Below are 16,284 nucleotides of genomic sequence, written 5' to 3'. Positions count from 1 at the left end.
AGGGAGGGAAGGTAGCCTCCAGATCCTTCAGTTCTTCCCGGAGGTCTTGGTAGGTGCAGTGAGGTTCAGGAGGGATGTACATCTCTGCACAAGTGGGAAAAGAAACTTTCCTAATCAGTTGAACCATTGGAAAATGAGGCTCAGGTCTCAAATTGGACTGGACTGTAAAATGACCACCAAGTGTGCTCCATTGCCCCACAACGCTTGAGGAGAAAACCTATCCCATTGATTTTTAACTTCCCTATAAAAAATAATAGATGAAAAGAATGGAGTGAGTCCTCAGCAGAGTAAGAATTAAGTGGTGCGAAGTGACAGCATAATAAAAATGATATAGTTTTGCTCTCCAGGTTGGACTCATCCAGGCAGACACACTTTTTCTATTCAGTACATGGCATTCAATATTTCAACTATGAAATTTCTGAACACCAAAATAAAATGAACACACTTTAAATTTGTCTTCAGTGAAATACGGCAGAACTGCAAATCTGAAATATAAAGAGAAAATGTTGGAAATGAGGGGCAGTGGCTATTGTAGTAAATGAAGGTATAGCCTCTCCTGCTGTCTATCAGGGGTCACGTGATGTTTTTGGCAGGTCCGACAAATGAGCCCTAAGCATGGGTAATCCAGGGGGCGGGGCTTCCTGACAAGGATCCTGATTGAGCACATAGCGTCTGATAAATCTCTCTGAAATAAAATTTATCTACTTCTTGTTGAAACCTGTGCGGTCCGTCAAGTCATTACATTTGACAATGAAGATAAAATAGTTCCACCTAATGCTGTACCCCACCTTGTTAACGTGAGTACATTGAGTCTTAAGTACAAAAGAAAAGATTACTCACCAGTCATGCCACTCTTTGGCAGAATTGATCCTTGCGATGCGACTATGTTTAACTGGGGCTAGTATGTAGAGCGCCTTGGTTTTTATTTCGGAATTCAGCTGGCCAAAAACAGCACCCCATTTCAATGATGCCTCCCTGGATGAGGGGTGGGAGGAGGAAGCTGCTGGGGGCCACCAAAGTGTAATTGGAGGAGGAATGGGACATCAGCAGCATGAGCATGGTGCCACACTCCTAGATATAACACAGAAAATGGTTCAGTGACCTAAGCAGAGAAGGAAAGATGTGAGAAATAGTGCATTCACTTGCTGTGTGTATCACCCCAATCCCTTCATTCTGTCTTCTCAAGCCTACTCCAACCCATCACTCCCTTCCCAACTACTGTGCAGGTACACTCATCCCTCTCTGTGCTTCCAGGTTGAAGGCGATTGTTGATGATTCCTCAGAGACAGTCACTCACTCTGAGAGTGCACTATCACAGGACTCATGTAGACCATGCACCAGCTCAATACTCACATTTTGGTGGGACAGCGAGAGGCAGATGTACCTGGGGACTCTCACGTCACAAGTGTGTAAGAGCAGATGGTGGAAAGAGGGTCAAAGCATAAGCATCTAGTTCTGAAGAAGAGTCATATGGACTTGAAACATTAACTCTGTCTTTCTCTCCACAGATGCTGTCAGACCTGTTGAGTGTTTCCAGCAATTTTTGTTTCTCTTATGGAAAGAGGGTCAGCAGCTGAGAGTCCGTGTTGGAGGATGCAGAATTTTCCAAACTCTACTCAGCTAGACACAGGTGCTTTACCCTGGGGAGGGTTTTGATGAACTCCTGGATTAGCAGCAGGGAATGCGCATTGTACTAGCAGGTGTTCCAGCAACACTGTGCACACTTGCAGAGAAATTGCAGGAGACCACCTGAAACAAAAATCTAAGCTGACACTTTGGTGCATTACTGGAGGAGTGCTACACTGTTGGAGATACTGACTTTTGCATAAGATGTTAAACCAAGGCTCTATCCAACTTCTCAGGCAGACGCAAAAGATCCCATGGCCTTATTGCCAAAGAGAGCAGGGGATTTATGCCCTGTTTTCTGGCCAGTAGTTATCCCTTAATCAACATCACAAAAGCATTATCTGGTCATTGTCACATTGCTGTTTATGGGAGCTTGCTGTGTGCAAATAGGCTGCCATGTTTCTTATTATACAACAGTGACTACATTTCAAAAGTACTTCATTACATCCAGTGGTCATGAAAGGTGCTATATAAACGCAAGTCCTTCTTTCTTTACACCTGTCCAATCCCAGACGGCCATAGAGATGTATATTTGGATCCAAACTATTAGGGCCTACCGTCTTCAGACAACATTCACTTGCTATGCAAAAACACGTTAAGCTATCACGAGTAAGACACTGGGAACTAGGATAAGTTATAAATGCAGCTAGTTTTTTTGCTATAACTACAGCAATGAGTAGCAGCCACTCTTTCAACACCTCTAATTATGGCGGGGAACCTTACTGTGGGAAATATGAAAAAATGGGTTTCTATCTGTGGACCGCAGCGTATTTTTCCAAAGGACCTTCTATTTGCTCCTCACGGGATTTTGATCCAATGGCACTGATAACTCTCCGGTTTTAACAATCAGCATCTTTAGCAGAGCATAGAAGGAACTAGAAGTACAAATATGAATTGATGTACGTGCCTCCGATTTCATTGCTTTTCATTCCATATTATATATACATTATATATATTCTCCAGGCTGGATCAATACTCTGGTAGAGAAGAAAGGAAAGAAATACAGAGCCTTGCATGATTTCAGGTCACATCAAATGCTTTACAGCCAATTAATTACCGTCGTGAAGTGCAGCCTTTAACAATTTACTATGTTAAAGATGCTATATAAATGCAATTTGTTGTTATTGCAGTCAGTGTTGTAATGTAGGAACCAGGGTAACCAAATTGTAAGTGTCACCAACAGCAATGAGTTAAATGACTGGATAATCTGTCTTAATGATGTTGATTGCGGGACAAATGTTGGCCCAGGGAGACCTCCAGCGTCCTTCTTTGAAAGGTTGCTGTGGGATTTTTTTACATCCCACTGAGAGGGCAACCGAGGCCTCAGTTTAATTTGTCAGACTGAAAGAGAGGAGAATAGATGTGCTGGATTTCTTTAACTCTTTTCATAGGTTCAAAGTTATTGACCTTCAGCTTTGTTGCTGGACTCTGGCAGTCCCTAACAAGCTTCATTGTCTTCATCCAGTAACGGTGTCCCAGAGAGAGGCCACTGAAGTCAGGTCCTTTGTCACATTCCTCACAAAATTATCACGTGCAAGTGACAAGAGTAGCCTATTTAAAATGTAATGACATTTCAGGATGGAAACATGTCCAGAGAGCCTCAAGTCTGTACTAGCACAGGCTTGAGGCTTTCTAGACATTTTTCTATAATCGGAAGCATTGACAGAATTTAAACTGGCTTATTGGTTCTTGTGATCCCTTTTTCTATCTCTCTCTTGAGTTTTTTCACCTACTAATAGCCAAGGTGAGAGATAATCTCCCTGCTTTTTGTGGAACATCTCAAGAGCTGAATCCAACAGCGAAGGGTGAACTGTGACTAACTTAACTACAAAGAAAAGCAAGACTTCAAAGGGGTCTGGGGTATCATAAAACTACCTGTATGTAAATTAAATGAAAGGATGACGAATGGCTCACGTGGATGTTATTATTGCAGCCAGCACGCTGAATCCAATGAAATGTACGGAGCCAAGATGATCACACTTGCACACAGAAACCAGGGCCCCTGCAGCTGACACACACAAATGGCAGCTGACTGCAGGCACCTCCAGATCTATGAAGTAACAGCTGAGGCCAGCTTAGGAAGCAGCTGTTAGAAGTCAAGGATTAACTGTTCTTACGAGCAACAAGAATGGTTGGTGACAGCAGAGTCAGAAATCAGGGCACGTGCTCCTGTGTTTCTTAAAGAAATGTGTCCAATGGCACATGAAAATTGTAGGAGAAAGGTTAACTCTTTCACTGCTTTGCCATTATTTTTCTAGAAGCCATATCGTAAACAGCTGGGGTTTGCATTAAGCTCTGCATTACAACTGTCCGGGACTTCACTTCTTGCTTGATCCTATATGAAATATTAGATTGAAGCTGGACATATTTATGGCTTCACACCTGTTGATATACAATTGCACAGACAAGAGGTGCGATTTTAGTTGTATGAAGCTGAGTATCGTTAAGCTTGTGTGCCACCCATACAATGGACGGAGTCCAGACTGATGTCTTCCATTGTCCCCTCTTCAACACAAATTAGATGCTTGATCCATGCAATGCCCCCAGCCAATCTATAGTTGCTGACTTTTGTTCGCTGTATGCCAACACCTTGGTAAGGAAAAAACAAATAGTCATTGAGCGAGCAGGTATTTTGTCCTGCAGCAACATTACCTTACTATGATATATTTTATAAGAAACCAGTGGCCAAAACTTTCCAGCCCTGTCGGTGTTGGGTGTTATGGTGGCTGGGGGTGGGTGGTGGGTGCGGGGGGAACAAAATTGCACGAGGGCCAAAAGTCGATTTTGCACCATCATGAAACCAGTTTGCAATTGCCCGCACCACCTGCCAATGGCGGGCCGCGATTCCCACTGCCACACATAGGGAACCTAATTTCAATACTTTAGTGTCTCATTCTAAGCCCTGCTCACCAGAATCATTCCACCCCCCCCCCACTCCCCCAACCCCCCCCACCACGCTGGACCATCTGGGCACATCAGCGTGCAATTGTTTCACAACTGTACATAAATGACGTGCTGCACTTCACTCAGGAATTGGAAGTTTGTTTGTCTACCTTGCTTCAGGCAGCATTCGCAGTCATCAGCGCCAGGCTTCGCAGGCAGCACCACATCATTTTTAAGGGGGCTCATGGGCAGGTCTCTACCTACCAGACCAGCCATAAGGCGGGGGTGGCTTTTCAATGGCTGCAGGGCTAGGGCTTGCTTGGGGAAGGGGGAGAAGTGGCCTCAGGCAAGGGAAGAGGCTGCAGGACAAGGGCTGTACTGGGGAAGTAGGATATCCCAGGGCCTGTTTGGGGGCACATGTTGATCTGTGCAAGTGGCCTCAAGAGGGTGAGGGCTGAGGAGGCAGTCTCCAGAGGAGATAAGGCCAGATGGAGATGTGAGGGTGGGTGTGAGAGAGTGAGTGGTGATGTTCCTTGAGCTGGCAGTGAGTGAGATGCCGGTGAATGTGTGATGGGCTTGTGAGTGTCTGAGTTTAGAGTGATGAGATGGTTGCCTTACCCTGGCAGCACGGATGAGATAATTTATCCATTTTCTGCACTGGATGGCCGACCTCTTGTGTGCAGTGTTGGCACTGACCACCTCTGCCCCTGCCTCCCATCGGGGTGGTGAGACTGATGGGCCTCCTGCAGCCAGAGCGGGGTTGAGGACATTGTAGCGGCCCTCCATGGCGTCCAAAAGGTGTCCCAGGATGCGTCACTGAATCTGGGTCTGCGCTCTCCCTGGCATTTGGGGCCACGTCTTCACTGGAGCAATCCTGGGCTGCAACAGCAATCACACAATGGGACAAGCGGCCAAAGGAAATAGTCACAGCCTCACTACCTGAAATCTTCAAGACCAGTCTTTAGATCATTTCCATTTAAGAGTGTTCATTATCAGGACTATCATCTCAGCAGGTCATGCCTGGTTTAGCTAGTGCTACTCATATAATTGTTGGTGGAATATAGATATGAGTCTGTGATTCCGACAGGACTAAAGCAGAAGTGAAAACTGAAGGAGCAGAAGGCTGTCTTCTTCCAGCCTTGGTAAAGTGCCCTGATGATGGGGCTGGGTTGGGAAGCCAATTCGACACAGCTCTCTGCGATTTTACCAGCCCTCATGCCTTCCCCACCACCCCACCCCCACCTCCCATCCACCGCCTCCCCTACTCACCGCCTCCCCAACACCCCCCAACCTCCTGGGGGCTAGGAAAACCCTGGCTTGAAAGAGTCACAGAGACTCAATGGGCTGAATGGCCTCCTTCTGTGTTGCACTATTCTGCTGTAGGTTTTTTTTATCACAAAGGTAATTTTTTTTAAACAATAACGTAGAACGTTTGAAATGAACTTCGGTGGAAATATAATTCAGGGGAAAGTGAAGCGGACTGCCAACTCGCCATGATTGCTCAACATCAAAATGACTTTGTTACTGCTTAACACCTTGAATTCCAAACAATATACTGTGAACATGATCACCGATGGCAAAGCATTTTGAATACTTGTTGACAGGCATTTGGCAGCGATGTGAGTCCCAACACACAAAGTGCTCCCTCTGCCAAATACCATTTTTGGAAACTTGTCTGTAAGAGGCTGCATTTGTCTGCTCGTATTCCCTAAATGATCTATTTGCTGACTGTGTTGGGCCTCAGGCCCCAGGCATTAACTTGCTTGCCATTTGTACAAGGCGCCCTTGCAAGTTTTGCTTTTATTGGTAGATCTGTGCTGAAAGCCAGTCAGTTAACACATTCTTGAGAATTCAGCAGGTAGGCAATCATGCTGGGAGAAAGAATTGAGTGGCAAAAGATAATGCACAAAGTCATACACTGATATGCCTGGAATTGAGTTTGAAGACTGCTGAGGAGAAGAAAGCAGCTCCAAGAAGGACGCCAAAAAGGCCCTAAGTAACGCTCCAGCAAAGGGCAGCCAGAAATAGAGAAGATCGAGGAAGGAGAGTTACTCCATCTACATCTATAAAGTAATGAAGAAGGTTCACCCAATGCTTGGCATCTCCTCCTAGGCCATGAACATCATGAGCTTCTTTGTGAATGATATTTTCGGGTGCATTGTGAGTGAGTCCATTACGACAAGCGCCGCACCATCAGCTCCCGGGATAGCCAGACGCCTGTGTGGCTGCTGTTGCCTGAGGGGGGCTGGTGTTGGGGGGTGGGGGGGAGGGGGGCAAAAGTTGTGAAGAAGCACTTCCCATGTAAAATACTACAAAATACCAAAAAAACCACACTGGACTTACTGAAATTAGTTAACCTACAGCTGAGTGCGGGAAACTGAGTTCAGGAAAATGGGGTTCAATGTTTAAGTGGGAAAGTTTCATGGAATATCATTATGCAAATGTTGAGCATTTATTTTACAATGGGATTGTCCTGTAGCCTGTCTCCCAGAATTAAAGATTAATTCTCCTGGGTGCTCCTACTTGGGAGCACAATCATGAGTGCATTTTCTTCTCCAGTTCTGCTCCAGCTGAACTTGCAACAGCAGAACTGCAGCACAACCACGAGAACATGCGACTCTGACACATGCGTGCTCTGGTAACACGACAACTGGATAGATTAATTTCTGGAGCTCAGGGGGCTGTGGGTGTTGTCGTTGCTATTATTGACCAATTGGCAACTAGGGTGACCAATACAGGGAGAGTGAGACGGGTCAATTGGGCACAGGTGATCATGTGATGAAAGCTCCCAGAATATGGTCCAGAGTTGGCCACCCCATTGGCTACGAGCAATCAATGGGTGAGCGGGAGTCTCAGTGTCTCAGAGTCTCAGACAGCTTGTCGGGTTGGAGCCTGTTCGAGTAAGTGGCTTTCAGAGCCCTAATAAAAACACAGGCAGTTCGATCAGGGGAAGACTGAAGTAGAGTGGACTGTAGCACGGGTTAAAGGGGAATGTAACCAGTGGACACATTGGAAGCTGAAAAACAAGGTTTAAAAGCATGGAGTGTGAAATGGGGCAGGAAAAGCTGGAGTAGTGAGTGCAATAGAGAAGTAACTCAAAAGTTATTGTGGTGTGGGAACAAGGAGGTGAATCAGTGTCGGACACCAGTTGAAAGTCACAGTGAAAGAACTGTGGGCTGTGAACAGGCTAAAACTCAGATCTGAGCAAAGATGAGGTTGAAATAATATGAGGAAGAGTGATAAAGGGGCAGAACTTGAGAAACAAGAAGAGTGCTTGCAGACAGCCCTGCATGCAGGAAAGAGGAGGCTTGTAGAGGGCCTTGGGTGCAGGAGTTAGAGTGTGGCAGTGACCTATGAGCTTGCAGAGATCTATGAGCTACCAGAGAACCAGAGTGTGGAGAAGGCACAAACAATCTGACACAGGTAGCCTACCTGCAGGTACACCTGAGTACAGGTGAGAAAGTCTGCAGAGAGCAGCCCAGGTAGCGATCCCTGAGAGCAGTCATAGAGAGAGAAAGCCTCTAGTGCAGCTCCATCACACAGAAGGATTTGCAAAGAAACCAAGGAAACGAGAACAAACAGCCCCGCACTCCTACCCAAGTTAGAGGGGGATGCTGACAGCCAGGTCCAGTTATTGCAGCATCTGATTGCAGGAACAATCTGCATTCTTCAAACCTGCAGACACAAAGAAAAGCTAGTTCAGGTCAAGAAACAAAATCCGTGAGGGCATTGAACTAGGGAACATGGAAGCATGTATGATATGCTTTGAAAATCAAACGGCAAACCCTCAACTTGCAATGGTAAGGCAATCCAGTCCCACTTACAGACCACCTGTTGATAAAGCTATTTGAGGTCAATCTCCAATTTCACACTCCCAGCAATGGGTCAGAAAATCACAGGCAGCACACCCAAATTTCTGATCTCTCGGCAAGAGAACTTATCCCTTTTATTCTGGAAACTGAACGTTGTGTTGTTCTGAATCAACAGGGGCTGGTAATCAGCCACAAGCCTTTAAAAGCACAAAACAAACAGGACTATACCAGAGCCCCGTTTTTTTATATATGCTAATAAAGGACCTGGCTGGAGTTCTGACCAAAACTGAGCAAAGTGGCTTTTCGGAACTCCTCCCAGAAACAGCTAAGCGGCTCTGTTGGGAATTCCAGTCAGGCCTCTGTATGTCTTCAAAACATCCCTGAAGAGGTAAAACATCCCCACCAACTCATGGGAGACCCTGTTGTGACCAACCAAAACAGAGAAGGCTCCTTTGGGAAAGCACTGAACACATCGAGAGATTTCATCGGGAATGTGCAGAGGCGAAGTTGAGGCTTCCTCAAGGACCTGAGGGAGCGCACAAACCTCCAAACAACCCATCCACCTAATCCTTCAGGCACCTACACCGCCCCCCCGCCCCCCCATGTGGAAAAGTCTTCAGATCGCACATTGGATTTATCAGCCATCTCGGAACCCATCACCAGAGCGGAAACAAGTCACCCTTGATCCCATGCGACTGCCTAAGAAGAAGATAACTATTGGAGGAGGGCCTTCTAGTACCTCCTATGTCAGAGGGCATGGCAATGCTTCCGCTTCTTAGGCCTGCAGCAGGGCAACTGCTACTGCTGAAGAGAAAGGAGTTGCAATCACCTAACCTTACATGACCTCAGGGCACCCCAGTGAAGTACCTTTGAAATGTGGCCACTGGTGCAGTGTTGACAAACACATCAGCTATTTTATGCATAACAGCTGAGATAAGTGTTCAGTAAGTAAGCTTTGGCTGGTGTTGGTTAAGGGATTGGCGTTGATGGCAACACTTGGGAGAAGTGCTTTGCTTTTCATCAAACAGTGCCATGGGATCTTTTACATCTACCTGAGAGGGAATCAGTTTAACATGTCACCGGAAACATAGCACCTCTGTCGCGGTCCCTTCATAGTTGCATTAGTTATGGGCTTAAGGCTCTGGAATGGGGCTCAGACCTATCACATTCTGACTCAGAAACAAGAGTGTTAGCACCGAACTGCATTCGAATTTGATGCATTCTCACAGCTGGCAGCTCATCCTGAGTGTGTTCATGACCCTGACACCATCATTTGGGATGGAGGTCTATGGTGGGTCCCATGGATGTCTGAAAGTTTTTCTCTGTCACACTTCTGTCAGCAGAGGTGGCCCGGTGGATTTCAAGACCCTATTAGCAGGCTTCATTATATCATTTTCACAGTCGCGCACTTTGGGAATACTCAGGGAATGTAAGTGGTATTCCAACGTGATAAGATTTTCATGAATTTGGATTCAGCATGGCAAAAGAGGTCATTACTGGGGAATGAAGCATTTTTTTTACATTTAATGCCCACTGCCAGATTTAAGTTCTCAGGTACAGCCTAACATCATAGAAAAGACAACATGGAAGGAGGCTATTCAGCCCATTATGTCTGTGCTGGCCAACAAGTAGTTATCCAGCCTAATCCCCCTTTCCAGCCCTTGGCCTATAGCCTTGTAGGTTATGGCACTTGTTATTGATCTCTCCGCGAATGGAAACAGGTCCTTCCTATCCACTCTACCTAGGCCCCTGATAACTTTATACACCTCAATTAAATCTCCTGTTCCAACCTTCCCTCATAGCTAACACTCTCCAGCCTAGGCAACATCCTCATTCCATACTCTATCCCAACAATCTGCAATTAACCGAACAAAATATTTGCTTTTCTAACACCAGGCATCCTTTTGACCTCTGAGTGAAACCAAGGGCCAATTAAGGCCCACCCAGCGTGATGCTCGCCCAGAAGAGCTGAGCGCTCCCTGTGTGGCGGGGTAGGGGGATTCCCAGAGTCCGGGCCTGCGCATGCGCCCGAAAGAGCGCAAAAACCTACCTGAGGCACAAGAGGTGCCTCAAGGAGGTTTGTTTAAGGTTCAAACATTTAAATAAAAAATTGAAAATATTTTAAAACATGTCCCCTCATGTGAGTGTCACATGAGCTGGGACATATCAAAAGAACATTAATTAAGAAGTTTATTTAATTCATAAACACTTCATGAAACCTCATCCCGCCTGTGGATGAGGTCCCATGAAAAAATGTGAAGGCCGTCTGGGCTCTTCGCCTGCCCGCCGACCCTAAGGTTGGACGGGCAGCTCGTTTAATTGATTTAATAAGTTTTAAACAGGCCTTAACAGGCCTTTGACAGTTCGGCGGGCGTGCAACCGAGTTGGCTGTGCGCCCGCCAAACTGAAAATCTAAATGACGCGCGGTGACGTCGGGACGCCTGCCTGACATCACCTCGCGTCATTTCACGTGTCGGCGAGCGGGGCCCCGTCCCCACTCGCCGACCAGAAAATTCTTCCCCAACAGTATTTGGACAGTCTTCCATCATGCACTACGTTGAGGTTGCCTCAGACTACTTTTGCAGGTGACTCTTGAAAACTTGTTGGAAAATGCCTACAACAGCTGCATACCCTCAGGAAAGCTCTGATACATTGCATGCGAAATACATCAAAATGTCCGACATGTGTTATCTTGAGGATCAATATTCAATTCTGCTGAGAGTCTCAACAGTATTGGGAAATAGAACTGAAACGCACATTTAAGTAGCTGTCTTTTTGCCTGTTAAGCATTCATCACCTGCTTATGTAACTCTTTTAGAAGATGACATTTCTTTTCCTTTTATGTGAAATTTATGTATTACATGCCACAACATTGTTGCTAATGATGCTAATGAACCAGTTGTTTGAGTTAGAAGAGCCATAGCTACGCACTGACAACTACATAATCAGTATCAGTTAGTTGTCATTCACACCTTAGGCATGGAAATGGCAAGTGAAGACTAGCCTGGATTATCTGATGCTGGTAATCATTGTTCTTCAGTACAGTATGTGGCCCTAACCATTTCATGTCTTCTTAGATACAGTTCATCATTCAAAAAATGCTTTATTCTCGACATGCTCAGTGGTCATATTGTGCCGACAGTTAATGACCATATTTCTCTTATTCTAAAGGCATATTTAAAAGAATATTGATATAACTGAACACAAGTTATTCAGATAAGAACTAACTGATCTAAAGTTGCATGGTTATTGATAGCTCATGTTCCGATGCAAAGTGATGTTGTGATTTTTTTTTTAATGACGTTGAAAAGTGGCCTCCATGGTAGGGCTTCCTGCTCAGGTCTATACTTCATTTATGGGAGGGTGTGATGGCGTAGTGGGGCCATCACTGGACTAGTAATCCAGAGACCCATGGTAATGCTCTGGGGAGCTGGGTTTAAACCCTGCTGTGGCAGATGGTGGAATTTGAATTCAACAATCTAATGATGACCATGAAACCATTGTTGTAAAAACCCATCTAGGGGTGGGGTTCACTAATGCCCTTTAGGGAGGGGAAATGTGCTGTCCTTACCTGGTCTGGCCTACATGTGACTCCAGACCCACTCTTAAATGCCTCCTGAACAAGGGCAATTAAGGATGAGCAATAAATGCTGCCCTAGCCAAATACTGCATGTGAATGATATTTTTAAAAAGTCTGCACAAGTAGAATGGCATTGGGGAAGAAGGGACAAGTCTGTCCCAAAGTCTATCTCCCATTGATCTGAGAATAAAATTGGTACCAAATATAAAGAGCTCAATATCTCAAGGTATGAGCTATGGATCAGTGGTAGCATTCTCACCTCTGAGTCAGAAGGTTGTCGGTTTAAGTCATACTCTAGAGGCTTTAGCACGTAATCCAGGCTGACATTACATTACACTGCTGCACTGAGATGCTTAATCAAGGTCCTGTCTGACAAGTAAAAGGTCCAATGACGCTATTCGGGGGCGTTTGCCTGGCCAACATACGCCTCTCAAACAGCATCACTAGATCTGATCAAAATGATATTGCTGTTTGTGAGACCTTGTGGTGTGCAAACTGGCTGCTGCATTTCCAACAGTGCAGGAGTATTTGCACTTCAAATGCACTTTGTTGGCTGTAAAATGCCTCGGGACATCCTCAGGTCATGTAGGGCACTATATAAATGCAAATCTCCTTCTCTTTGAAATGTATCTTTGTACTGTACTCCACAAAATGGAACAGCAGAGCTCAGTCAGATGAAATGATAAGCTCTTCCTTTGCTTTGTTTCCTTAAACTATTAACAAAGAATAAGTGATGGTTTATATATATATATATATATATATATAGATATATAGATATATATGTTTCAGGTCCTGCAAATGATAAAGATATCATCTGACAAGCATAATGAATGGGACAATCACTATTGATTGTGAAACAGTAAAGTTGTTATGGACATTTGATTCCACTTCCTTTGAGATCCGCAGCTTAAATACTTTATAGGCGCAAAAGCAGCTGGAAGGCGTGATGTGCCACACATGCCATGCATAGTAAGCCAGTTCCGGGGGCTGAAAAGCTGGAGCCACCATTTGCGTGATGGCTTAATCCAGGTCAGGTTTATTTCCTGGTTCTGTGAAAAATGGGAGGTTTTTCCTTTGCCGACCAAGTAATCAAATCCTCAGTTAAAAACATGTTTTTGTAACTGCAGCTGATCCAGGTTTCTCTTGCACTTAGGTACTCCATGGTGTGAGCGGCTCAGGTCTGTATTTCGGCTCCATGGATTGATGGCAGTCGAGGAGTTCAGACCTGCTCATCACTAGAATGGATGGGAATATGTGGTGTATGCTTATTTTGAAATACTAACTGAAGCAAGCCAAGAAAAATAGATACTGCCTGTCTAATTGGATAATCCTGAACCACATAACTCACTCGCGCAGTTTACAACAGTAACCTCAGTTGCAGCTACGGGGTAATTGTAACCACAGCTGTGGTGTTGTGTGTGGTTTATTGCAAGGGATAAAAATTCCAACGCAATCTCACATATAGGACTTTGGATTGATGTGTATGTTCAGCTGAAATAATAACCTAATAAGAAGTAGGGATAGAATAGAATGTCAAAACAGTATTACTTACATATTCTCATGTACCTGGGAGCAATAAAAGTTTAAAAGTTAATTGGACTGACTAGTATTCAATGCACCTTCTTTCAAACTCACTCAAACCATGATAGCCACCACCGGCATCTCTCAAGCTATTGCAGCCCCAAATAAAGCTCAGGGTTTCAGATAGGTCATACCCTGCTATGGTGAGTTAAGAACATAAGAACATAAGAAATAGGAGCAGGGGTAGACCATTTGGCCCCTGCTTTGCCATTCAATATGATCATGGATGGCTCTTTGACCTCAGCTCCACTTTCCTGTCCGCTCCCCATATCCTTTGATCCCTTGAGAGACCAAAAATCCGTCTCTTAGCCTTAAATATATTCAACAATGGAGCATCCACAACCCTCTGGAGTAGAGAATTCAAAAGATTCACAACACTTTGAGTGCAGAATTTCTCCTTGTCTGAGTTCTAAATAATCAGCCCCTTATCCTGAGACTGTACCCTTGTGTTTTAGCTTCTCCAGCTAGGGGAAACAACCTGGCAAGAGTTATCTCTATTTATGATATACAGCAGCAGTGATTTATTCACGCAACCTCACACTCCTTCCCCCACCAGTTACCCAGGGATCTATGATGGCGCTTCCCAAATTATTTTCCAATATGACCCCATTTTAACACCTGAAAATTTATGTGACCCCAGACACCAAAAAACGAAATAGCAATAAAGCAACATTATACCATTCTGTATAAAATTATTAAAGTTCACTTTTATAGATCAATGTATAATGCATCTGCGTTTTTAAAGTACTTCATAAAAATTTTATTATTTTATGTACTCACCGGTCTATCACTTCATCTGACCTGCTCCAGCTCATGGACTAGGCCAGGAAGCATTGGAAGCTCAAAGTTTGAGGGTCTTGAGGTAGCTGATATTGGAACCCAGGTCATTGTGCAGTGCCAGGGTGATGGGATTGGGCTCATTCAGATTGCAGCTCAGGAGCAGGGGCATCACCACCAGATTAATTGTCAGGGCCGGGCTTCGAGACTCAGTGAAGAGGCCACAGGCAGGAGCCCATAGTCCAGAGAAAGAAACCGAGAGATGAGCAGGGCCAGGGCAGGGTTGGATGCTGCCTGGGCCTCTGTGCTGGTGTGGTGTGCAGTCTCGAAGGAGGGGGATCTCGGGACTCCATTTGCTGTTTCTGCGACCTCAATGGGCCTTGGGACCTACAGTTTGGAAATCACTACTCCATATTATGATTGGAAACATAGCGATGAGGCAGATTTGTAGTGCTTTACACTGTCCAAGATGTACACTAAAAGTCTCTTACGTTTAAAATACTGGAGGATATTCTTTCAGATTAACACATTTAACAATATAAATGGTGTGATATTCATTTAAAACCCAGAATTGAGTTATATATTTGATCACTGAGCCTGGGATTTTGAAGATATTTGCATTATAGTCACTTTCTTCACCCTTTGCAGGTTTGTATTATTTTTAAAGTTATGTACATTGACAAAGCCTCCTCATACCATTTAAAAAAAATGAGTTGTTTAACTCTTTCAGGACAATTTCAGCTCTGTTTAGTTTCAGCTCTGGAGCACATCATATTTCAAACCAAGAACGCTGCAAATTTGAATTCCAGCTCCAGATGACATTCATCTTCCTCGGAAAACTGTGCATAGAGGAAGGAAGGATGGTTGTGGAGGGTGACCATGAAGCACAAGTACGAGGGGGCAATAAGCTGAAGATGAGTGCGAGTGTTGGCTGTACAAAACGGGGTGTGAAGTGCATGGATAGAGGAATGAGTGGAGCTGCACAGTGTGTTGTTCTGAGGAATGCTGTGCAGGAGAAGACTTGGAAAGTCAGAATGTGGGGCTTGGCACCTGACGCTGTTACTCCACTTCCCTTTCCTGTACTATGGAGGTCCCGGGTCCTCTTGGGACACTGCCTCCAGGCTGGAGGGATCAAATTTCTACTACTGACTTCCTCGAACTCTTCCATGTTGGTTGGAGAGGCTGTTCTCTTCCTCCCGCCCTTACATAAGGTCACCTCACTGAGCCCCTTTCCTCCAGGTAAGAATAAAAGACCTGGAGGTTGGGGGGTGGCCGGATGGGGTGGGAGGGCGGGGTGCGTGGGGATGTTGTAGGGGGCAGCCTTCCCAGGTCTCCACTCTATTTCTGTGGTTGATGCAGCCTCAAAATCGAAATGCTGGATAAGTGGAAAATTGGCCAGGCATGTCCTGTACACAAAAAGCAGGACAAATCCAACCCAGCCAATTACCACCCCATCAGTTTACTCTCGTTCATCAGCAAAGCGATGGAAGGGGTCACAAACAGTGCTATCAAGCGGCACTTGCTAAGCAATAACCTGCTCACTGATGCCCAGTTTGGGTTCCACCAGCTTCAATCAGCTCTTGACCTCATTACAGCCTTGGTTCAAACATGGACAAAAGAGCTGAACTTCCGAGGTGAGGTGAGAGTGACTTCCCTTGACTTCAAGGCAGCATTTGACCAAGTGTGGCATCAAGAAGCCCCAGCAAAACTGGAGTCAACGGGAATCAGGGGGGAATCTCTCCACAGGTTGGAATCATACCTAGCACAAAGGAAGATGATTGTGATCATTTGAGGTCAGTCATCTCAGCTCCAGGACATCACTGCAGGAGTTCCTAAGGGTAATGTCCTAGGCCCAACCATCTTCAGCTGCTTCATCAATGACCCTCATTCCATCATAAGGTCAGAAGCGGGGATATTCGCTCATGATTGCACAATGTTCAGCACCATTCACGACTCCTCAGATACTGAAGCAGTCCATGTCCAAATGCAGCAAGACCTGGACAATATCCAGGCTTGGGCTGACAA

This window comes from Cetorhinus maximus, chromosome 4 (genome assembly GCF_964194155.1).
Source record: "Cetorhinus maximus chromosome 4, sCetMax3.hap1.1, whole genome shotgun sequence".
Taxonomy (NCBI): Eukaryota; Metazoa; Chordata; class Chondrichthyes; order Lamniformes; family Cetorhinidae; genus Cetorhinus; species Cetorhinus maximus.
The sequence above is the reverse complement of the archived record's forward strand: the minus strand, read 5'-3'. Positions refer to the sequence as shown.